This window comes from Trachurus trachurus, assembly GCF_905171665.1.
Source record: "Trachurus trachurus genome assembly, chromosome: 20".
Lineage (NCBI taxonomy): Eukaryota > Metazoa > Chordata > Actinopteri > Carangiformes > Carangidae > Trachurus > Trachurus trachurus.
In genome coordinates, this window is record NC_139911.1 from 10677234 (window position 1) to 10697948 (window position 20715).

The 20715-nt window shown below is 43.6% G+C and overlaps 1 protein-coding gene across 2 annotated transcripts in view; it reads right to left on the reverse strand.

The window, feature by feature from the left end:
• The window catches only part of sema5a (sema domain, seven thrombospondin repeats (type 1 and type 1-like), transmembrane domain (TM) and short cytoplasmic domain, (semaphorin) 5A), a 120265-nt gene extending 105025 nt beyond the window's left edge, over nt 1-15240 (reverse strand). For both annotated transcript variants that reach the window (XM_083995338.1, XM_083995337.1), the window contains exon 1: nt 14981-15240. The gene's annotated coding sequence lies outside the window, so the exon portion shown is untranslated. The remainder of the gene's footprint in view (nt 1-14980) is intronic.
• Nucleotides 15241-20715: the final 5475 nt, after the last annotated feature.

Genomic DNA, 20715 nt, shown 5'->3' on the forward strand with positions numbered 1-20715 from the left:
TTGCACACATGCATCCACATGCACAGGCGCGCACACACACACACACAGACTCAGACTCAGTCTTCAAAACAACAATACTCTTTTCAGATCATGTCATAACTGCCTTGTGGCAACATCGCAGCCTTTTAAGACGGTTCATGACAAACATTTGTGAATATTTGACGACGTCACAGTCAGACAGCTAATTGCAGACTATGGGGTTCGGTGCCACTGTGCCCCCAAAACACTGCCAAAGCAAAACAAAATTCCCCCTAATTGACCCAAATGAGCCATGTAACAAACAGAAATCACTTTGATAATGTGTCATCACTTCCCTCCCTCCCAAAAAAAAAAAAAATGAGAGAGCGACAGGAATTAGAGGCTACAAAGAGTTGAGAGTACACATGCTGCCTGTCTGCCTGTGAGCACAAAAGCAAAAAAAAAGATGTCTGAGTTTAAGTGATCACAAGCACTATCTGTCAGGACAAATCACATATCAAACAGACCAATGTAGTGTATCTTTAACATTTTTTCGTCTGGGGAAAAGTAGAAAAGATAGAATTATCAAAAACTCATCCCCTCATTTTGGGAGAAGGAGGAGGAAAAGTGGATGGTCTATAATTGTTGTAAAAATGCATGTGTCAGCAGGTAGAGAATACACGAGCAGGTGTGTGTATGTGTGTGTGTGTGTGAGCGGCTCCAGGCTTCATGTTGGTGTTTAATGAGTTTTGTGGGGGAAACTCCAAGGTTTCCGGGATAAAATTGAGGAGCTGCTTTCTCTATTTGAGCCAGTATTAACTCTCAGCCCTTCATAGCTTCAGGCCGCTCTACTAACTTGATTAGGCAGGTATGGGCCTGGTGCTTTGTGCCCTTTCTTTCGCTGAATTGACTCGCACAAGGTCAAGCTTATACAAACACACCATAAGAACAAACCACACACACCGGCAATCTTTGTCTTTCATTACACATCCTCTGCTTCTTTCATTCTTTCTTTCTTCTCAACACATACATGCTGCCATAACCCTTCCAAAAGTGCCACCCGGAAGCAAAAGAGAAAAACAATACCATCTAATCTCCAGCAACAGCTACATCAACTTCCCACCCAACAGATGAAGACACACACGAGCCGGCGTGGCATGTGTCTATAGCTGTGACAAGTCTAATTTGGGCTCACAGCTAAATATACAGTTCAGTGCGACGCTGGCCCTCTGAACCGCGCCGTTTCATGACGCCTTTGATGGCCCAACATCAAAGCTGAATATCATCACTTTTAACTCTAATACTGTATATTAATTCACTTTCTATGTTTAGGTTCTGTGTCATATTGCTTCTGGGGTAAAAAAAAAAAAAAAAGTTAACTTGCCCTCATCATGCATATTCATGCAGCGTACACACATTACAGCACCAAGGAGCCACACAAGGCGACAAATGCTTTGGATTTTGGTCGACTGACCTAAATTTTCCCAGAAATGATGGCACTTATTAATTTGGAAAAAAAAAAACCTTCCTGTGTCATTATGATAACAACTACAGGTTGTGGTTCTGATTAATACTCCCTCGGAGCTCTAAATCCCCAGGAGTTGAGTCGCAAGAATACAGGGAGCATTTAATGTGTGGTCTCCACTGTCGTTGACGCACAAGCCCTGAGGTCCATCTGGGCTTGATTGTAGGCCAAAAAACAGATGTTCCTGTCTGTCTATGTGTTTTTCTGCTTTTTGTGTGTGTGTGTGTGTGTGTGTGTGCATGGTTTCTTCACTATCTTACAGCATGTGTCTGTGTGCACAGCTGCCTACCTGACCCAAATGTATCTATTACTGCTGCAGCGCCTCTTTGTCAGTGAGTGTACCTGACCCACTTGTATCAGTTTATGTTTACTTGCATGTTCCACGACGAGTGCGAGTTTACATCTACGCCTCCATATACTTATTTTTGTGTTATATTTCCAACATGTACAAGTATAGCTCACAGAGGTTTTCGTATACGTCTCTTCCTCTGAGTGTGGGCATGTTGGGGTTTTTCCCCTCTTGCTTTTAAGACTGCGTGTATGTTTTGTAGATCCTAAATTATTTGATTAATTGAGTTGATTAATCAGCTGTTCAAGTCACAAAGAAAATGATCAGCTGTTGCTTTAATAATTGATCATTTATTAAGTCATTTATCGGTGCCATACAAATTTCACTTCCTCAGATGTGATGTGATGTCTTTTTGCTTTGCTTTGTCAAATAGTAAAGTGGCCTCGGGCTCCAGGAATTCATAATGGGCACTTAAAACAAAACAATTAGATGCACATTAATTAGTAATGAAAATAATCGTTTGTAGCACAAGTGGCCAAGTAATGTTGTGTGACTGACATATGAATGTATAAAACATCAGATTCTGCACATAGAGACATGGAATTCAGTGTAAATATGACCAATGACAAGATGGGCAACAGTTTGGGAGGTGTACTGTATGCATCAGCTCTTCTGCCACCAACAATTACCCATAACACCCTTGTAACCCTCTTAACCACCCTACTTGAGATCTCAAGAGGTCTCTGTGAAGGATGCTGTGATCACATGGACTTGACAACATTATTTCACTGTAATATGTTCATCTTCAACAGCGACATATTTAATTATAGTATTATGAGATAAGCAGAAATGTAGCACTTCTTACTGTACTTCTGATTATCTGCACTATATGTTGTATTCTCTACCATTTCCCCAGTAGGAGGAAGAAAGTCTAAATCATATTATTCTTTGTGCTTGCAGACAGAACAAGCTGGGAATATTTATGATTTGTGCCTTTGTTCCATTGCAAAGCTCTTCTTCACCTTCATAGAACCCAAAAAGCAGATTATCACATGCTTATACTGATTTGTATTGTTCAAATGCACGCAGTCAGTCGGTGGACAAAGTCAGAGCAAATTTAAGTATGTATGTGCGTGGCAAATGCCCTGTAACGACACTGAGATTTATGCTCCAGCCTGTTTGCCTGCATATATTATATATTTGCCGTGTGGATTATTTTTGTCCAAGTGCAGGGTGTGTGTGAAAATGTGCGTATGTGGACATATGAGTGTGCATATGACTGAATGTTTCTCTGTGTCTGGCCATGAATTCCTGGAGGCCTCCACGGCTGCTCGTCTGTGTGTGGGAAGCCTGAGACATGGAGAAGTAATGGCTTTCAGTCTCACACTGACCTGCTCTTCAAAACGTAAAGAGAGGAGAAAAAAGGACTGGAGAGGGAGAGGAGGCGAGAAAGTCGTTTGGGGTCACTTGAGGCAGATTACTGAAGAGAGGTCGGTGACAATGAGAGGAATAGAGGAACAAAAGATGAGGGAGATGCAGGACAGGATGAGGAGTAGAGGTTGGATGAGATGAAATTAGGGTACGGGGCATGGATAGCGGAGGGTTGGAGAGTGGTGTTAAAGAGGTTAGTCAGGAACAAAAGGAGCCGTGAGTGCGGGGGGGAGAGGAGAGGATTAACAGAAGATGAGTTTAGATGGAAAGAAAGAAGAGGAATGAGGAGTTTAGAGGCACTTCAGGGAGAGGAGAGAAAGGTTGGAGAGCGTGGCTTTGCTATGGAGAGCGGGATTAAATAACACACACCACATGCCATAAAACTACAATTCCTCACATCTCTGCAGTCCACTATGTCATGTGTCGGGGGAGCAGCCTCACAGAGGTAATTGAATCGGGACATGAAAACAACAGGGCAACAGGCGGCAGGGTGAGGGTGGTCAGACACAGCTGGAAAAGCAACAATTCCCCTCTTTTTAAACTAAAGGGAAAGGAAACACCGGGGGGAAACAGTGGTATTCAGACTATCTGGGACTGTGGTGTCCAGAGAGCTGACTCTCCATGGCCTTTCACAGGAGCCACAGCTCCAGGTGCAACACAGTGCAGATCTGTTTAACATCCAATTTTACTCCAATTTGCCATGTCTTTTAGTTTCCTAGACCACCTCTATACCCCATTTGTCTCCGTTTTCACTGACACACTGTGGTTTTTTCTTTGTTTTGTTTTATGTAAACTGCAATCATACGACTATAGTCATCCATCACAGATGAAATACTGACAGAATGGGTGAAAATTGATTCAAGCTCAACCTCCCTGACCAGAAAAGGCAGCCTGAAATAAACCAGCTCACACACACACACACAAAAAAAACACCTTTAACAACCCTGTTGTTTTTACAGGCTAGAAAATATTGCGAGGGAAGAGGCAGAAATTGGCCGAGAAGCAGCTTAAAGTGTTGTTTGCGATGCGTTTTTATCCGGCTTATCAAGCGATCTACTGTTATTGTAAAGGGGAAATTGCCTGTAAAAAAAGAAAACTTCCCATTTGCTACCGCCATCCCACAAACTGGAGGAAAATCTGGACGTGTGGTTTCATCCTGGTAGCAGTGTGTAAATAAACATAAACAACACAAGGTGTAAACGAGCCTAACAGGAGAGGAAAGAAAACAGCGACTCGTCGACAACCGGGCCAGACTGTTAATGTTTGCACTTTTTCTATTAGACGGGACCCCCTGGCTGCCTCATACAATTATGTTATTCTTCTGGGGCTGTGAGTGTGGGTGTCTGCATTGTGAGACTGCGTCTGGAGGTGATAAAACAGCAGAGAGCACATAAATAATGACTTAATGATCCCCTCCACCCTTAGTTATACTGATGACGATGGAGTTTTCCAGCCCAGGATGCTGGTGGGGGCGGCTGGTGAAATCCACATGTGGCCTCCAGGTGTGTTTAACTCCAACTCTGTTACTTCTTTATCTCCCAGTGCGCCAAAGTGCACCAAAGTGGGTGTCCACTTCTATACTTTGTGCATCTTGCAGCCACTGCTTTATATCCATCTATAAATTCATTTCCTGTGCGAACATTCATCTCGATGCACTTTTGGAAACATGTATCTAATATGTGCCAAAGATTTCCATTCTCACGAGAATGCAACAGCTGGATGAGCTGCATTAATCAACCCGTCAAGTTGCACTGGGATCCGTGAAGAGCGCATAGAAGTGGTTGTGAAGTGTGTGGATGTGTTACAAAAAGAGAGGGAAACAGGTCTTTTTGAGTGGCAGGCTGTGTGGGACCAGACGCTAAATCAGACATGCGGCTAAATTACAGTCCCGCCGCTGTGGCAGAAATAACGGTATTATCTGTGTAATTGTTTCTTTAGGGTGCTTTATGCTACCAGTGCTTTACAACAATAGCAGTAAATCACGTAACCGTGCACTGCAATTAACATCCTTTACCTCCTTCGCGGTAATCACGCTCTGCAACTAAATGCGGATGCAGAGCATTTGTGTCAGGGGTGTTTTTGCCTTTTCTGCTCATGGTATTTTGCCAACACCTAACTGTCTTTTACAGCTACTGAGAGGTGTAATTTCAACACAGGAGTTCATCGATTTGCACGAAAAAGGTGCACACAGGAGGGTGAATCAAAGATGGAGAAAATGTGAGTGTAACCTGCCAATTACTGTAATTGCTTCAGCTGATGAAACCCGAGACATATGGAAGTGGGAGAAATCATACTAAGAGCATGCATGTGTGCACATATGCAATTACTTAAAAGAAAAAAAGAGAAAGAAACCCACACATCTTTTTAAAACCAGACATGAAGAGATGTATGTCTGGAATGAGAGAGTGTTAATTATGATATATGGGGCTCAGACAGTGCAGCAGTGGGAGCCAGTGTGTGGCAATCAGCTCAAGACAATGACAGGTTACAGTGGGGCTCATTGTGAGCTAAGGGGCCCGGTCACCGCCTGTGGGGGCGTTCAGGGCCGGTGCAGCTCCGAGAAGCCGAAGCCGCTGTTGTTTCAATCCCAGGAACACACAACACCACCGGTGTCCTTGGATAAGTTACTGCATCCCAATGCTGCACTATGACCTTCCACATCAGGAGGAGGGCGAGAAGAAAAAAGCTAATTTCCCACAGGGGATGAATCAAGTAATCTATTAATATTGTGATTTTCAATGCAGAGTGGGAGGGAGAGAAAGGAATTACATCCCATAATGTATACAGCCTTGACTCACACGGTTATCTCCTGAGTATCGGATGCTTGACGGACTCTGGCAACAGTTTCCTCTTCATATTGTGTGATACAACTCCTTTCGTTGTGTTTTTCTAAAGTCAATAACAAGACGTGGACCCTGCAGGAAAAGAGTCCCCTTTTGCCCTTAACTGTAGCAGGGAAGGGAGTACTTTTCTACCCATAGAGCCTTTGGGGAACGGCACGGAGCACAAAATAGATCAGGATGCCAAAGGGTCCTTGCTTCAGAAGGGCAGAGGTCTATTTTTAATGACAACAAGAGCACTGCAACAAAGTATTGTGCTGTGGCAAGTCCAGAGGAAATTTATCCTCTGCGTAGGAGTTCCCTCCCTCACTGCACCCGTCTAAAGAAATCTGTAACAGCTTAACTCAAAAACAACTGCTCATGCTTCCTGCAACAAAATCCATTCTATTCTCCATTTATAATGATTTGACTGAGATGATCTCAGCTTATCCTCATTAAGGAAGACGATAATTACTTCTCTTAGTCCCCTGCTGACACGGCCAACAGGGAGAGCGTGTGTCTTTTCATGCGCCTGTGCACCTTTCTCCCACGGCTACATGTACATCTATTTAAAAAGGGCAGCGCTGGGAGCGGCGGGGGGGTTCGGGGTCGGAGATGGGGTCATGTCTTGTGGAGCTAAGGTCAGCCGACGGGAGCAGAGGCGCCTGGGAGAAAGTGAAACTGGAGGCCTTTCTTTCACTCCGCTGACCTCCAGGGGCTTGACACACACACCTATAAGAACGTGAGAAATAAAGAGCGGAACCCTTTCATATATTTCGTGTACACGTGTTGTCGCTACTGCTTCGACTCGTTTTGGTTTGTTTATGCTCGGGGATTTATTTGCCGGTTTCATCTTCTATCTGGCCACCACTTCCTCTCTCCATGTCTCTGTCTAATCTCATTCTACACTGTTGCCTTCTTGAACAGCCTACCACTTTAAAAAAGTTTGTGTACACTGGGATATGTGTTTTTATTTCTTTCTTTTTTTTTTAGTTGCTTTGGTTTGGTTTTTATTTGTTGTTTGAGTCTTTTTTCTTTTCTACGCAAAGGAGCGAGGAGGAGGAGGAGGAGAGAGGAAAACACACATCTCATCCTGGAGAATCTTTAAACAATCCACTTCAGTCCCGACAGGGCAGCACCGGGGAAGAAGTATACAGGCAGCGCGAGTCAGCACAACTCTTGAACGTAACTCACTTCCCAAAGGAGTTCAGCAACACAATAGAGCCACAGCAGGAGAATAGAAACATTCTCTTGTTTCATGAGCAGCATAATCAGACGACTGCATTAGCCAGCCAACACTAGACTGTAGAGAAGAGACACTCCTGGTAATACCTCTAGAATTACTCCATTGTCTTTTACAGCAACTGATATGCTTATCGCCCGAGTCCAGTACCTGGCTAGACTTTTAATAGACTTAATGTTCCATAACAAAATATTCCTTGAAACCCAACTCCCGCTCTTGTACAGTGGTTTTCAATTCCAAGTGACCACTTCTTCAAGTCAACTGTTCATGTGCAGTCACCAAAACAAGGTGTTCGCCGCTGGCAGGCGGCCAGGCAGCCCAGTCTCTGACTGAGGGCTCATTCTTCCTGATGGTTTATTCAAGGAAAAATGAAATGTTCTTTAGAAGGAATAATAAGTGGTTTGTTATTCACTGCTGGTGGTTCAGATTAGACCACACATCCTCTGTGTGGTTTCACCTCCAGAACTGAGGCAGCATTGTATCTGCTGCTGGGGTAGACTACACATTCCCATTCGTACTGCACACAGACCGCGCAAAAGACATGACTCATGAGGGTTTCATGTCTGGAGAGTGTGTGTGTGTGTGTGTGTGTGTGTGTGTGTGTGTGTGTGTGTGTGTGTGTGTGTGTGTGTGTGTGTGTGTGTGTGTGTGTGTGTGTGTGTGTGTGTGTGTGTGTGTGTGTGTGTGTGTGTGTGTGTGTGTGTGGAGTGGGTATGTGTTTACAGGAAAGGTTCTGGAAGACAATGCTGGAGGTGTGTGTGTTTTCCTACTTGTTTTTCCCTTTCCTTTCTCAGGTGTGAACGGCTTCACTTTAACTCAATTTAAATAATGTATGGTTTATTCAATAGACACTGGATATTTTCTAATAGCTTATGCTGTGTGTTCACTTTTGAACTTTTGCTCATTTTGACTGATGTCCAGTTCCTGCAGGTCAGCCGAATGAATAACGGAGTGGTGAGGTGAACTCCATAGATGCGTAAGGATTAGATACACTAGTTCAGCAGTTGAGAAAGTAGTGCATGAGGAAAGTGCTGTTTTCACAGGAAGATAAACCACTGTAAATATTCTAAGTGAAGCAAATATTTAGAAGGATATTTGTGAGTTTTTAAAAGTGTCTACCAGACATTTTTTTCTGCACAGCAGCACACAGCTCTGCCACTCTCCTGGTGTTCCCGGTCAGCTTTCCAAGTAGGGAGAACACTTAACAGAATCTACTGCAGATAACGTACTGAATACATATGATGACCTCACGCAACTCTACATCGATAGAAATATCCCTTTAAAGTAAGACAATACTGCAGATAAAAGTCCTCTGTTCTAATCTTGAGTTAAAGAGCATGATTGATTAGAGCATTATCAGACAGGAAAGAGAAAAAAAAACTGTATAAAACTAAAACTATTTTCCAGACTTCAGTCCTTAAATGAAAACATATGAGAAGTCTAGAGGGAAAAAAGCTCAATGCAAAGTGCAAATGAGTCACAACCAAAAACAGATTTTCTTTAAAGTTGTCATAAAAAAAAGTCGTCTCCATTAATAATGCATTTTATGTATTATGATTTTTTCATGTGAAATCTTCATTTAGTGGGGAACTAACAACTACAGCTGTTGTACAAATGGAGTGATTTTAAATTCCCTCTGAAATGTGGAGAAGTGGAGTGTTGAAAAAAATACAGTGAGGTACAAGTACTTTAAAATTGCTCGAGTACAACAGTTCCACCTGTATATGTGGCCTGAGAGGCGAAACCCAGGGCAAACAAGTCCCCAAATCACTCAGCGCTGCTCATAACCGATAACTGTTTTGAGTGAAAGGCAGCGTTTGAAACAACTCAGGTGCAGCATGTCGACATTTTTGCACTTTAGTGGCAACAAGGTCTGAGTTTCACAGTGTGAGTGTGGAGAGATTTGAGTCGGGACGTCAAACTTCAAATGAAGGAGTGAGGAGAGTTTGAAAAGTGACGGACACGTCTTCTCCATCGCCTGTACTTCCTTTTGTTTCTTCCTCTGTCGAATCTCCCACCTCCTCCTTTCTTTTCTTTTTTTTCTCGCTCCCTGTTCCTGCTTTTCTGTCTTGTCCCGTCCTGTCCTGTCTCTCCGTCTTTCTCTCCATCCTTCTCTTGCACTGACAGCTGCATCCGGAGACCGACTAGACTGCTGCCTCCTGAGAAAGTGTCTTCCAAAACCTGTTCAGCCCGCCTGTCTGCTCATCACTTCTTGTATCACCCCCTTCTATCTCCTTATACTTCCTCTCCTTTTTTTTCCCTCTCTTACCTTTTGTTTTCCTTTCAAAAAGCAGGCCCCTCCCCTCTTTGTCTGGGAAACTTAAGTTCTTATCTTTTCACCTCTATCTACGCTGTCCAATCTCCCTTTCTCTCTCTTTATATCTCCCCCCTAATCTCCCTCTGTATCTCTCTTCCGTTCCCATTTTTCCTGCATGGCTGAACTACAAGTAGTGGGCCGCTTTATCTTTTAGATGGTATCGCAAACTTTCATATAAGGTTGGATAAAAAGAATATAGCGCACTCTGTAATTTCGTTTTCTCATTCATCTGCAGAAGGAAGCATCCTCTTGCAACTTGAATGTTTTTTTTTCGAGGATTTTGCTCTGATTACCCCTTCATAATGATTTCAAAGTGAAGCTAAATGTTTTCATTTGCTGAAGATTAAAGGATTTTCTGTATTTATATCCTCTCACTGATCAAATTAGAGCTTCTCTGGTTGTTTGCCGTGCTGCGATAGATGAAGCTCAGATAGTTCCAAACACATCACATCAAAAGAGCTTCTTATCGTATAATGATTTGCGCTGTAAAGATAAGACACGGTGATGCACGTCCCATGAGGAGCAAAAAAAAATTTAAAAATCCAACCCTTGAGACTTAAACTACATCTCCACCCCACAAACATATGGAAAACACAACATCATGTCACACACACAAAGCACATGCCCATGCACCTGCTTTAATAATAGGTGCAGGCTGCTAATTTAGCTGTGACTATACATAGCGGAGAGTGTCAAAGTCTCACAGGAGGCAGTCCAGTTCTGCTCTCACCTCAGAGGTGCGAGCTGCTGCCTGAAAGAAGAAGCTCCTATAAAAGAGAAATATACGAGCTGAGCGCCGCTATCAAATGATCCTCTCATTCATGCCTCACACTCATTCATCTTCCAGAGAAATACAGCTGGGGTGACAGCCCAGAGGTGAAAAAGTGTGTACGTCTCTGTGTGTGTTGTGGTGGTGGTGACAACTCATGACTCATTTCATCCTTCGAATGGCCGCGTGGCACTCAATCAGTCGATAAACAAAGACCAGCAAAGCCTCTTCGCTCATTCTTCCTCGATCTCTGGTTTTAAAATCCTCTTTTCACCTCTTCTCCCCTGACTCATTACACCTCGACACGCACTCTCTGCTGCTTTCTCCCCTCCTCCTCCACCCCCTCCTCCTCCTCCTCCCTCTCCTCCTCAGTTGCTCGCTCACACCGTGCAGCCTCATACCAACACAAGTGCAAGAAGAAAAGTACAACAAACTCCAAACTTAAATAAGTTTACAATAATCGCTTCTCCTGTTGTCACAGAAGTTTGGATCCATCTCTGTTTAACCTTTCAAACATCCTCTTGGCTTGATCCCCCAGTGAAAAAGAGGCTTTGGGGATTATTTAATCGTGACCCAAATAGAGTCTCTCTTCTTCCTGGGCTGGCATCGTGGTTAAAAGACAGATTCCTCTGCTATTTGAGTGGGGTTTGAGGTTGTATAGTGCAGAGAGGGACAGAGCTGATGTAGTGTAACAGTGGCAGCGAGTGAAGGCTGGTTTAGCCATGCTAATTCCCGCTGACGTGTGGACATGATACTGGATGTTTTACTCCAAAAAACCACAGACATTCATTCTTGGATCCATGCAGCAGAAATAATAGTGCATCCAGGATCACATATCGCTTGCCTGCGCTTCCCCCCACCGCACTGTGAACTCAAATTATTTCCTACACCTGCCCCTGTGCTGTTTCTGCTGTTTAGCATGCAGTGTGAAATTACCACAGCTTCCTCTGCCTGTTTTACAAGGATCCGTCCCACAAGACAACTGATGTGTGTTTGATGTGTGCATGTGTGTTTCCACACAAGCGCTTTTTTAACCACTTCTTTCCTCAGCTCCTTTAACTAATCAGTCTTTTCTTTTCATGTGCACTTTAACTCACTATACTCCATATGTGTATCGCTATAGTACAATATTCTCCATGGTAAATTAAATGACAAAGTGTTGAAGAGTAATGGCACAATGCATGTTTCATTTGTCATTCATTAGCTGACCTTGACGGAAAGAGATGCAACTCCACTTTATCTGCATGACGGCTGCAGCCGTGCCGTCATGCAGACGTTTGCAAAGGCGCACAACAGACGCGATGATGGGCTTGCATTGTGCTTCCCACTTGACAGTTTCCTCACGATCCCTATGGCAACCATTATGACACATTAGCCTTTAAAGAACAGAAGTGGCATGGATGATAAACTTTTATTTTGCCCACATTTCCTTCTCTTTTCTGATGGACGGGCACTTGAATCCCCTGCAGGAAACCTTGAAGTAGCCATAGCAACGTCACACCATCCCACTAAATAAGCGAGAATGGTGGAGGAGAAAAGAACGAGCTGTTTACCTTCACCCTGGCAACATGTCAGATATGTAGGAATAGGTCAGAAATGTATCTGAATACACTGCAATTGGCACAAACAACCACAAAACTTTAAAGAAAAATGAAGAAGCAGCAGCGCAATAAAAACAAACCCAAATGTTGAGACTCAGCATCTTCTTACTTCTCTGAAGCTACTACAGTCTTCAAATCAGAAGTGGCAGGAAGAACAAGCGAGGGAGATAATGGCAAAGTGGTTGTGATGTATAAATAGCCTGTGGTAGTGAGAGGACAAAGCACGGCAGGGAAGTACAGCAAACCACTCCGGCTATTGTTCGAGACTCTGGGTTTACTTGCATAAGAGCAATAAATCATCCACCGAGCAGAATTTGTAAAATCAGGGCTTCCAAGCAATTCACAGCCAATAAAGCCAGATCTTTTGTGAGGCTGTGTGTGCACGGACAAACTATCCCGTCGCCCCATCTTGCTGGTGTCAGATAAATAAGTAACCAAAGGGCCTTGAAGAGCACCGAGGGGCCAGAGGGTAATAGCTGTTTAGTTTACACATGCATGATAATGCCTTTCACTTTCACTCCCAACAGGACTCGACCCCTGAGGAGATGCCGAATCACAAAGGTCGGCGACAATGGGCTTGTCATTCAATCGGTTTCTATAGCGACCACACAGCACGCTGAGGCCACTAAGGTCATTTTCATCATGGAATTCTCCAGGCTGGGACTAATTGCTGTGTTTGTGCTGCTGTTCGGTGTCAGCACACGGGCAAATTCCCAACGCAGCGCAAATATCAATCACACTAATCATACGCTGCTCTTCCTCACTCAGCGCTGGAATGTGTCGCTGGTTTTTTCCATAGCACAGGCTCATCTGGATCTGCTCCTAATCTGTTTAATGACTCACTCATGTTCTTTGGGGCTGCAACTATCAATTATGGCCATTATTGATTAAACTGCTGGTGATTCACTCAATAAATGAATTATTTTTGACACGTTCAAAGTGTCAGTGAAAAACACACATCACAGCTGCTCACAGCCCAAACTGGCATATTCAGTATTTGTATATCTGATACATCAAACAGCCCAAATCCAATAAATATACAACTATAAAACACCTACAAACATCTGAGGAGCTACAACCACTAAATTAAACCTGGTATTCTTTACGATATGATATGATAATAACAATAACTCTGGAGAATCTGAGTTTTTAGCATAAAAACTGACTTCATTAGTAATTAAACTATTTGCAGATTCATTTCCTGTTGATCAAGTAATCAATTAACCAGACAGCCACTCCACCTCTAATGTTGTTTTCTCTCCATGGAGTGTTTCTCTAGAGCTTCGGCTGCAATTTAAATTGGCATCGTTTGCCAGAAGGCATCATGTCACATGATTTCTTCTTGATTCAGCACTTTCACACCATCCCTCTCACTCTCATTTAGTATTTCTTTTTCATCTCTTTTCCCCTCGGGGATTTTAGCATCGAGGTCTAATAAAGGCCCCGGCCACTGTGAATCTGAAATGATTCCACCATCTGGATAAGGGGCAGTTTTTGACACCGGTGAGCGCAGTGTGACAGGACGGACACGCTACAGCATCCTCATGCGTCTGGGGCCATAATATCAGAGAGCTGACTGTGTTTATCACAACAACGGTTTTAAAGTCCCCGAAGCTAGCACCATCAAAACAACAGTGAATGCCAATAGAATGGAAAAGAGTCTGTATGTTTGCCCTAGGCTTAAAAAACTCAACACTGAAAGAGTGACAGTTAAAAAGTTATGTTTAGTTAATCAGTGAGTAGAATGAAAGATGAACACAGAGCGACCTGAACAACATAAATTATATCCTACACAATACCAGTCACGTTTTCAGCAACAGCACAGGTAAAGCTATTACCACTCTGTCTCTGAAGCTGCTCATTGACAAATACTTGAGTGGAGAGCATGTCAGGACTTTGGTGAAAAAAGCTACAATATGTTTAATTCAAAACTTGCTGAGTGTAAGGAAAAGTTCAAGTGGAGCTTTTATGCAAATAACTAAACTATACATAAAAAACTTTCAAGGACTCAGCTCTGGCTCGGCCTTTGTGTGAGAAGACTTGAGTTTGAGGTCTGTATGGCTGCAAGGTCTGAGAACCTCAATAGGTATGGTGAGAATAAAAGAAGCTTGGTACATCGTCCTATACTGCAATCAAATATATAAAAAATTGAATATTATACAGCACACAATCGATGTGTCTCATAAAGGGCATGAGCTCTGTGGCATTTCATTAAAAACAGACAGAATTTCACCAAAGCGAATAGAAAGGCAATGTTAAAAATGAAGGGTTAGACAGAAAGAAATAATGCATCGAAAGCCACATTTAAGGACACAGCTCTGCTGTACAAAGGAAATGATAAAAAAGGGCGAAACAACACCACAAGAGACCAAAAAAACATCTGTGGAAATATTCCCAGTTTGTTTTTGATCTGTCAAGGCTGCTGGCGCACAGACATCACCTGGACTATTAGGAAAAATATATTGGACCATATAATATTTTTATGCTTCTCTTGATAGGTACATGTGCACTGAATGCATCAAACATGTGCTCCTGAGGCAGCTGCCTATGATAGCAGACCCTAATCAATTCCCATAATATCATAGAAAGAGGAGAGAGAAAACCAAACAGTGCTGTGAATTTATTGAACATAAAGACTTGGTGGGAGCTCTCAGACATGGAGCTGGTGGAGGCTGCACTCTGCCAGCACCACCAAGTGGCCAGGCATTGCAGAGCAAAATGCAAAACTTCTGAAACTGATTATTTACGTTGTGTAATTTTGGATTTGTGGATCAGTGTATGGTTTGTCTAAAAATGCTGCCATGCTGTCGTTAAACAAGATGCAGTGAAACCTCTTCGAGCAGGTGATGTGGCTGTGTGAAATGATGTTAAAGACGAGCAAGAGAAGTCAGGAAAGGTGTTTTGTTTCCTCCTGAAAACAAATGCTGCCTTGCGCTTGGAAACGGAATGGCTGCACAAGCCTATAAGACAAATCTATATAACGAAAGCTGGTGCACAATGCATAAGAAAGAAATATGGTTCTTCTTACCAAGTGAGGTGTCCAGCTCCCCGTTCATCTAGTAGGGAGCGAAGCAGCGTGACTTGTCCCGGTGAGAAGAGTGGCAAGAGGAAAGACAAAAATAAAGATGAGCTGAAGATGAAATATCCTCACTTCTGCTCTGTCTCCTCCACAAAAACGACCTCGGTAAACTCCTTCTCTCTCTGTAGAGATTCCTCTGCGCTCTCTCTCGTCCCTCCGGAGCCCTGTGTGCTATTTCTGCCCACAGAGGAGCGCTCTGTGCCGGTGGCTCCTCAGCGCACTGGTTGTAATCGGACACCGCACTGTCGCGCTGCGCCACAGACAATATGCCTCCGCTCTTTGGAGGAGGACGCGGGTGCGAAAAAGCAACGGCAAGGAGGGGAAGAGAGAGAGAGAGAGAAAAAAAAACACGCACAAAACTTTCCTTTAACTAAACAGTCCAGTGCTTGTGCACAAACAAAAGCCAAGAGAGATGGGAGGTGGGTGGTGTGTCCAGTGCTGCTCTCAGACACAGCTGCGCATCTCACCAGAAGGGTTTTGATGGCTGAGGAGTGCGCCCCCACTTCGCGCGTCCACTCCACAGCAGCGAGGATAGACGTGGCAGCGGCGCACAGCTGTGCTGCAGGTGGAGGAGAGGACTACAGTCCAATAACCGCTGCAGCTACAAGTGGGACAGGAAGACATTTGGGCAGTTTGAGCTATTTTACCTCAGTGCAGTAATGGTGCTGTAATTATCTCAGCAGCATAAAAAACACAACTTAAAAAAATAGTATAAAAATATTTTCCCCCTCCTTTCACCTGCAAATCTCCAGAAAGTGCTTCCCAGCCGTGACAGAGATGGTCAGGATTCAGTTTCAAGGACACTTCGGCAGAGAGGATGCTCAGTGAAAGTGGGGCTTCAACTCTGTCATGCATATCCGTGAGCAGCTGCCTAAAATTGTGGATGAAGTGTTTTGTGACTGCAGCACACGGCCAAACGCGTTTTTGATTGAGAAAATACACAAAAGGCCAATGTTCAGTCAGCTGTTGGCTGAACAACAAAAATGCCATATGATAAAAATTAAATTCATGTGTGTGTGTGTGTGTGTGTGTGTCCTATTACTATACCATAGCCTATACTATGTTGTGGGGACCTACGTGTAAGTCCCCATAAAATAAATCAAAACATATTAGAATATGCTACTGGAGACTGTGTTTTGAGGTTGGGATAAAGTTTGGTTTAGGTTATGTTTAAAGTAGTAGACTAGTTTAGGTCAAAGTTAGATAAATCTACAGAAAATCTATGTCCTCTGAAGTCAGGGACTCGTATGTGTGTTCAGGCATGACTAATGTTGTGGGGACCTTGTTTTCCAGAGACATTATGAGGACTTAGCTCCCTTTTGGGCACAAAAATGCCCCATAAAATAAATCAATACATTTAAGGACATACTGTACATATTTATCATTTTTTTAAGGACTTGTTTTGTTTTTGGGGTATTAGCTATTATTAAAGTTGGATAGGTCTACAGGAAATGTGTGTGAGTCAGTGTCCTCTTTAGTCATGGAGACACGACTGTGTGTATTCATGTGTGTTTGAGAGCAGAGGCAGAATAAAGAGTGACAGCACCTTGTTTCTGTGCCTTTGTGTATTTTAATAATGACATCCCCAGTTCAATTACCCATTTATCCCCCGGTGAATGAACCCAGCTTCTATGAAGCTCCAAAAGCCCAAACAGTGCTGTGCACAGCTTTAGGGCTATGACACAAAGTGTGTGTCTGTCTTTTTGACAGACACGTAGCGGAGTCAACAAGCCTGTTAATACGCCTCTTCGTTAAACAGCAACGTGCCTCGGTGAATGCCTCGGCTCCCGTGTACCCACATCTAAATTCAAATCAGGTAATTTTCATAAAAATGTGGCTACCCACGATGGGGAGAAGTAAAGCTGAGATTTACATTTCAAGTGGACTTTGTACAACTCTGGGAAATGCGTGGGTAACCTTTTTTCTTTCTCTCGCGGCACAGAGGGACTAGATCTGCTTTCTTAAAATATCAGAACAGATTGGATGAAGAAAGAAACGGCATGCCAGAGGCAGTGACAGTGCTTGACAGGTATAATGAAGTTTTGATACAATAAACTGAGTTAATTTCTTGTAACAAAATTAGCAATCAAATTTATTCTTAGACTGAAAGCAGAGAAGAACTTTTCCTGCTTGATTCAGTAATTCAACACCACTCTGTTTTTTTTCACCTGTATTTCACTGCTCAAGGCTCAAAAGCAAAACCTGTGGAGCTGCAGCCAAACATCAGATTGAGTCTCTGGCTGTCAGAGCCACACCTCAAGTTTCATCGGTTGGAAACAAAGCCGTGTCTTTGAATGAGTGATGAGGGATAGTTATGAGAATATAAGTTTACAGGAGGCCTGAGACGGGGGGAAGCAAAACCCTACAGCAGCATTTCTCTTCTCCTCTAGCTTGTGTGTGCGTGTGTGGCCACCTCTGTTGCTCAGCATTCCTGTTTTGATGTCAGCCAAACCAAATCAAGTTGCCAGGCAACCACAAAAAATTTCAGTTTCAGAGGCAGCCCCGTACGTTTCACCTGGTTGTATATGATCTCTCTGGGGTGTGTTTGTGCGTGGCTCTGAATGCGTGCGTTTGTTTGTAGCCTATCGTGTTTCATCTTTCTGGTTTTTGAAGAAATTGAGTTTTGGATCATTTTTTTTAAAGTCTACTAAGTGCGGTGACCAAATAATATTTTCAAAGTAATGTCACGATGAAAGAAGCTGAAGGCCAACTTTTATCTATTTCATCTATCGACAGGAGAAAAGGCGTACGAGACAGGGCAAAATACTAATTTGAGAATATTCCCCCGTCACATCTTTGTTCGTTTATTTCTGAGTTTCCTTCTTGTCAACATGTGCGTGCGTAATGATTCATGGCCATGTTGCGTGTCTGTGTGTACAGTGATGGGAGGAGATATACTAACAGCAGGCCAAGCTCCTACTTCAGTGCCAGACCTCAGTTGACCGTAGCCAAGCGCCCAAATCTCTCTTTCAAACACACCATCTGTCATCGGGTTTCTCTGCTGTTTCAAGCCCCGGGTCAGCTCACACCTTACAAACAGAGCCAGTCAACCACTGGGGCACGTAACACACACATGCACGCACACTCACTGACACATAAAGTGCCATAAATTTTCTCATGTGGAGGTGGGGATACAGGCGCACTCAGACACTTGCACTATGCGTGATTGTGCAGGAGTCTGGGTTGAGAACAGGTGAGTGAGAGATTGCGAGAGGTGGGAGGTTTTGGTCTTTTATCGGGAGAAAAGAAGCTGGAGAATAAAAGCTCGGGACAGACAGGTAGAGGGAGGAAGAGTACGAAAGGGCGAGAGAGGCAGAGAGAAGCTGGCCAGCTGTGAAAGACTGCAGTCATTCCTCACACTGATCCATACCTGCAGACTCAATGAGCCATCCCACGCTGCAGCAGGGCCAAAGCCATGCGATTTCTCAGGCTTACTCAGCCTTACTGCGTCCCTGCAGCAGCAGCGGCGGCAGCAGCAGCAGCAGCAGCACCATCCAGGGCCTTGTAGTGCCAGGACTCCACACCGACTACTTTCACTGCCACGCTCCACGGGAAGAGGGATTGGACAATGATGCTGTAACTGTCACGGTGTCAGAGGAAGTATGTCTGCGACAGGGGGGGGACGGCACTTCTGGAGGTGACAGACTCAGCAAAGAGGCTGAAGTACGTCCAAGTGCTAATTCACCAGCTAAAGAGATGAAATAACGCTTACTGATGCTTTTTTTTTAGCCATGCTAGTGTCACGTGTCAGCATGCTAACAAGCTAAAGCAAGATGGCGAACTTATACGCTGCTCTAAACTTTAGCATTTTAGCATCGTAACATTATTAGACTCCATGTCTGTTTGCTCCATCTTTATCTTTTCCTAGTGGCTCTGTGCAGTCCACATCCATCCCACACATTGCAATGTAGGGGTGTGATAGAGTGTTTTGGGGGGCTCAGTCCATCCAAAGGTAGTGAATGAATGGACTGAGTGAGATAATGATACGCAGCACCAGAGTCCAGAGGGGTCATCTTTCTCGCTCTCTGCCCAGATTCTGGCTGGCTGTATTTGTCTTTGTCCTCCCCTCTATAGCCCATGATGGATCACAAAATGAATATGGCTGATGGTGAGTTTTTTTTCCTCACTCTTCTTTTTTTTTTTCTTTTTTTTTTTGTGTCTTCTTTTTTTTTCCGATCACCATTAGCGAAGTGGCAAAGTTAAGGGCTGGAGAAATGAACTCTGTGAAATTCAATCATGGGAATTGAAGGTTTGGAGGCGTGAGGTCTTGGCCCCATGGGCAGTTTGGAGATTGCTTCAGATTAATTAATGTCAAAATGGAGAGGGTGAGGCTGTGGAGGACAATTATGTATGTGACTGCTGGGCACGGCGTTTGCCATTCATGGTAAAGAGTGCAGTCTGCTGATGTTCATCTGTGTTAAGAAGATATTTTATTCCCACTCAGTAATTTTGCGAAGCCAAAAGCAATTTAAGTGAAGATAGAGTAGGCAAAAGCTACCCATGGCTAAATGGATAGAAAAATAAAGCCACTTATGTAAGTACTCAAGGCGCATATAATCCAGAGTGGCGACAGTGGGGAAAACTAGCACCATCTCCTGTGCACTGTAATCTTCTAAAGGCAGACCCAAATTAAAGGGGGAATATCACTCAATTAAAGATTCATATTTCATTTTAAAAAGCTTGAAATAGTCCAGTGGGAATATAAACTGCCATATGGCACCTAGTGTGTGCGTGGCCTAATGTAAAAGGCTATTTCTAAAGTGGACCTTGTTTAAAGGGGAACTATGCAAGTCCGCTCGCTTTTCCGCTGTTTCGGTTACGCTCCTCTCACCCATGTGCATCTGTTTACAACGAAGCTGGTGAAAAATCAATGAATGGAGGCGGTGGAAAACGTTACATAACAAATACGATGTTACAGCGCGTGTGTTTGTGTAGTCTCAACCGTTATGAACAAAAGATTACGGGTAACGGAGTGCGTTTGCGTCGTGGAGTGCAGAGACGAGACACCGATGTTGCAAGGTTGGTTTTAACTGTGATGATCCTGTCATTTTAAAATACAGGACAATTTGATCTGTTGAAAAGTTTCCTACAGTCACAACCACTTCCTCACCTTTACAACAACATCCTTAATGGAGCTTCACATCAATGCAGCATTGGAGATTAAGCAGATAGATAAACTGTACATTACTCCTCATGGCCACAGGGGACCAGAAGCAATTGTTCAAAAACAAACTGTCTCAGGGAGCTGGGATAAATCTTCCAATTTCAAAGAAGTAGTAGAAGAAATTTGTTTCTTTCAACACCATCTTGTGTTTCGGGGCAACCGAGGGCACAGATATCATACACACTGATAATACATTCACAAACACTAGATTGTTTGGTGTACATTTGCACAACCATGCACACACTTTCAGATGTGTATGACATGCTTTGTTCCTTGGTCTCTGTGCTTCTCATTTTCACAAACACAAAAACACACCTACACAATCTCAGGCCGACGGGCGCAGGGGGAGTTTGTATTTGCGTGAACCGTGATGCACTCTAAGCAGGTGTGCACAGGAAATCAAGATTGGTCTTCGCGCTACGCTGCATTTCGATCTCTGGAGTTTTGGAAACCTTGATTTGTGTTTGCTTCTCAGGTCTGCAGCAGAAACGAGGAATGTCAAAAATCTGAGAGGTTTTTC